This window comes from Octodon degus, unplaced genomic scaffold (assembly GCF_000260255.1).
Source record: "Octodon degus isolate 3935 unplaced genomic scaffold, OctDeg1.0 scaffold00028, whole genome shotgun sequence".
Taxonomy (NCBI): Eukaryota; Metazoa; Chordata; class Mammalia; order Rodentia; family Octodontidae; genus Octodon; species Octodon degus.
Window position 1 is genome coordinate 4,262,275 of NW_004524604.1, and position 4,647 is coordinate 4,266,921.

The window sequence follows — 4,647 nt, forward strand, 5'->3', positions numbered from 1 at the left end:
AGGAAACCTGTCCACATACTAAAGACAAAAGAATCCAACTGAGGGTCTAGCTGAAGACCTAGAGCCTGTAACAATGCCTCCCACAAAGCCAACCAGAGGCCTAGAGCCCATGACAATGTCTCATGCAGGCCTATTTCATGGATCTGCACTAGGAAGGCTCATAGGTCAGTGTTAGAAGCTAGAAAGTCTGTGCCAGCAAGAGGAAGGATCTGTGCTAGCAGGCTGAAGGATCTGTACTGGAACCAAGAAGCAATGCTCAAGGAAGGGCCACAGCTCCCCACAAAAGTGCCACAGCTGTCCTCAGTGACAGTGAGGTGCTGAGATCCTCTGAGAATGAGGGAAGCTGAGTTCCCATCAGGAAAGCCACCACAATGAACTTCTCCAGGAGACTGAGCATTGTACCATCTTTTGCTCCAGAGCAGGGAAGCAATGCTCAAGATGAGAACTGGAGCTCCCCCAAAGTGAACCATGGCCATTCTCAGTGACAATGAGGTCCCAAGATCCTCCTCCAACAAGATCAGCCAAGTTCCCCATTAAAACCAGCATGACAAGGTTCTCCAGCAGAATAGCCCAAGAGAACCAGCAGCTTCCAACAGTTTCCATAACAGCTTCTCCAAGCAGTTTCCCTCACAGCTTATCAACACCTTCTCCAGTTCTGCCTCTTATACTGCTGGCAGCAACCCTCAGGTGGCCTCCACACCCAGAACCACACTAGCTCAGATCAGCTGGGTGTAGCAAGTTGATTACCAGTTGGCAATCCACCGTAAGGTGTAATTTCTTTTCATTGAAGAACTAACAAACATTTTACTTATGCTTCAGTAAATACCTCTTTCTGATTGATTGATTGATTGATTTTTGTATTTTTAGGGAAGAGTCTACAGGGTGTTAAAAGTCTCACTACTAGATCAAATTCGTAGTGATTCTCCTGTTTACAGCTTCCCAAGAGCTGGGATTACAGGTGCGTGCCACCATGCCCAGTCTCAATTGTTGTCTCAGCATGCCCCAGGGATGGGGCCAGCATGGCAGGCCAGGGGATTGAACCCCACGTCCCTGTGCCTGCTTGTAGGTGCTTTAATCTGCTGAGCTATTTGGCTGGCCTTCTGATTTATTTTTAAGCATTGTTTTTCTTCTTCCTCTTTATACTCTAGATTAGCTGTGCCCAGCACAAATACACTGTGAGACAGGAACAAAGATGAGTCACCGAGGATCAGCACAAAATAAATCAGAATGTATTATGCAGAAAAGCCCAATGAAATTACAAAAGATGAGTGGATGGAAAAGCTCAATAACTTACGTGTCCAGCAGGCAGACATGAATCATCATGACCTACCTGGTCACAGAGGGCTTCAAGGAAGCAGCAGAAAAATTTTGAATGGAATCTGAACCAAGCATGGATCTAGAAACATCTGATGAATGGATCAAGATTTGGAAGATGATCCCTGAAGGGTGAGATTCAGGTGGCAATCGCCTTGATCAACAGCCTCCATCCAGAGCTCTTGGACACAAACTGGTATCTTTACTTCCATCTGCAGCAACAGCGTTTGATAGAGCCGATCCGCCAGTGTGAGACTGAGGTGGCGCTGGAGTTTGCCCAGACACAGCTGGTGGAGCAGGCCGAGGAAAGCAGAGAGTGCCTGCCTCACAGAGATGGAGTGCACACTGGCCCTGTTGGCCTTTGACAGCCCCGAGGAGTCACCCTTTGGAGACCTTCTCCATATGATACAGAGTCAAAAGGTGTGGAGTGAAGTTAACCAAGCTGTTCTAGATTATGGGAATAGGGAATCAACATCCAAGCTGGCAAAATTACTGAAACTCCTACTTTGGGCTCAGAATGAGCTGGACCAGAAGAAAGTAAAATATCCCAAAATGACAGACCTCAGCAAGGGTGTGATTAAGGAGCCCAAGTAGAGCCGGTGCAGGCAGGCCCTGACGCCCGCAGGCACGACAACACAGGACTTACCTCCCTCAGACTCTGACTGAAAGGTTTTCAGTGAAGTAGAGAACCCTTCTCCCCCTTGCACTTTTTTTTGTTTTGACCCAGAATCTTTTTAAAAGGGAACATGTCCCTTTTAAATGCTGGCAGATCCACATTGAAAGACTCTTCGGAAGTCTGAGCAATCTATGCACAGTGGCACACCCTGAGGATTTCAACACCTTGCTGGTGATGTCCCAGTGCTCTTGGTGTTTGTGGCTCCTGAAGGCTTAGCTTGCCCCTGAGTGCTGCATTAAGGGGCATAGCAGTTACACTTACAGCCTCCCTCTCCAAGTACATGAGGAGCACGACATTGTTTTGCTTTCTGTTAGCTTGCAGGCAAACAGTATGCTTTCCTAATTTTCTAAGTCCTGTCAGGCCTTATCTTTAGTTTTTCCTTACCCTGCTTTTCATTTATTTTTTGTTTCATTTCTTATAGGAAAGAATATATGAATTTGTAAATCCTAATTCAAAGATGACTTTTGTGTGAGGGTATTGAGTTTGGTTCGTTTTTCCCTTTTGATCTAAGTTGTGTGGCTTTTGGGGAGATGTGTGTATGAGGGGCAGGGCTGTGTGTTTCTTAATTTTTTAAATGTATATTTTGGTGCTGTATGTGAAAAGAGACTTGTTTATAGTAAAACAATGAACCATCTCTTGTAGGCATATTTGTTGAAAATAAAGGTTTCTCTTTGATTTAAAAAAAAAGATGAGCCGCCTATATAATTTTCTACTAGCAACCTTAAAAAGTGGATTGGTGAAATTAATTTTAATAGTATGTTTTACTTAAGCCATCATATAAAATTTGAATTTTAATATGTAATTGATAGACCACTTTTACATAGTTTGGTACCAAGTTCTTAAAACACAGCGTGTATTTTAAGCATGATGTTCATCTCAACTTGATGCAGCAGCATTTTAAGAAATGTGTAACTATCTGTGCTGAGAAGCTGAAGTTTGGGTAGAGGGGACCCAGGACTTCTATGTTAGAAGCATTAAACATGTAGGCTTACACCAAAAAGATCTCGCTGCTCAGATGTGATGAAAAACCTGTGCTATGTGTTACGGACTGAATGTTTCTGTTCTAAAATTATATGTGGGAGTGCTAACTTCACACATGGAAGTGTGGAAAGGTCAGGCCTCTGAGAAGTGCTTAGGTTTAGGAGAGGTCTGGAGATTGGAGTGAACATGGTGGAATTAGTGTCCTTGTAGGAAGAGAGAAGGAAGCTGGGGCTTGACGATACTCCCATAATCTTGGTACTCAGGAGGCAGAAGGGTTTGAAGTTTGGGGCTAGCCAGGGAGGGCTGCACTGCAAGCTCAAGGCCAGCCTGAACCAGGCTGAGAGACTCTGACACTCACCCGACCAACTGAACAAACAAGCAGACAGGACTTCAAACTAAATTAACAGACAAAACCAAAGAAGAAAAGGAGAAGGAGGAAGAGTAGGGAGAGGACAGGAAGTGGAGGGAAGGAGGGGAAAAAGAGTGGGGAGGAGAGGAGGAGAAGGTCCGTTTTCTTTGCAAGTGGGGAAGAGAATCCTCAGGGGAGGTGACTGCCTGCAGTGTGACCATGGACTCTCCAGCCCCAGAACTTTGAGACGTAACTGCTTTGTTTATCCAATGTAATACACCAGGTCTACAGGATTTTGGGATAGAAGCTCAAGCTGGGACTCTGTGACATTATCCTCTCCGACTCTAGGCGCATCTTTCCTGTCCTCTGAAATGGTCATTGTTTGGGGATTTATTATTTAGCCTCTTCATTTATAGTGATTCATTTATGTCACATGCTCTTGTTTATCCTCTCAGCACTTTTAGTATTAATGGTTCTTAAATCCTGGATGCTACACGAAAGCATAATTTTTTAAAATGTTGACAGGTTAGATAATAATTATATTAATCAAAGCAGCTAGCCTGCTAGGACTTATAAGGAGAAAGCATTTATTTTATAGCTAGAGGCTAATTTGGTTTAATTATCCAAACACAAGTCTGGTAATTTTAAAAATACAGTACATATTAAGCAAAAGTATGGATTTTTACTTTTTGATAACATACATAGTACCTTTGTTTTTAATATGATTATAAACAAAGGCAATATGCCTTGTTTTTGTATATAAGTCTGAGCTTATTGGTCCTTTTGGCCCTAATACAACATATTTAGAATCCTTAATGTTGTAATAATAGTGGTTTTGTTTGTTTGTTTTGAGACAGGGACTTGCTATGCAGCCCAGGAGGGGCTCGAACTCACAGCAGTCCTGCTGCCTCAGCTTTCTGAGTGCTGAGACTACACCACCCTGCACCACCGCTCCTGGCCTAGCATAGTGGTTTTGATGGACTTATTAGTGTGAATTGCTACACTTTGAGCTGTGTTCCAGAAATGGTGGGAGATTTACAAAACTCTACAATCAACGTACTTGAGTTTGGCTCCTGCTTAAAGAATTTTGATGCCTATTGGTCTTCCACATTAAGCCCAGCAAATGTGCTCTGCCATGAAGCCTGCTTTGCCAAGAAGTCCCACGTGAAGACGTCCATCTGACCCCACCAGCCTTGATGGGAATATTTACTTTACATAGAAACCTTACATAGAGCTGCTCAGAGGTGAAACTCCTGCCCTTTTCTTCTTCTTTCAATCTTCCTGCACGCAGCTTCTCCACACTCATTTCTCCCCAGGTGTCATCTTC

General features: G+C 43.7%; 1 pseudogene; it reads left to right on the plus strand.

Moving 5' to 3' along the window:
* Positions 1-1,227: 1,227 nt before the first annotated feature.
* Positions 1,228-1,908, plus strand: LOC101586078 (annotated as a pseudogene).
* The last annotated feature ends 2,739 nt before the right edge of the window (positions 1,909-4,647 follow it).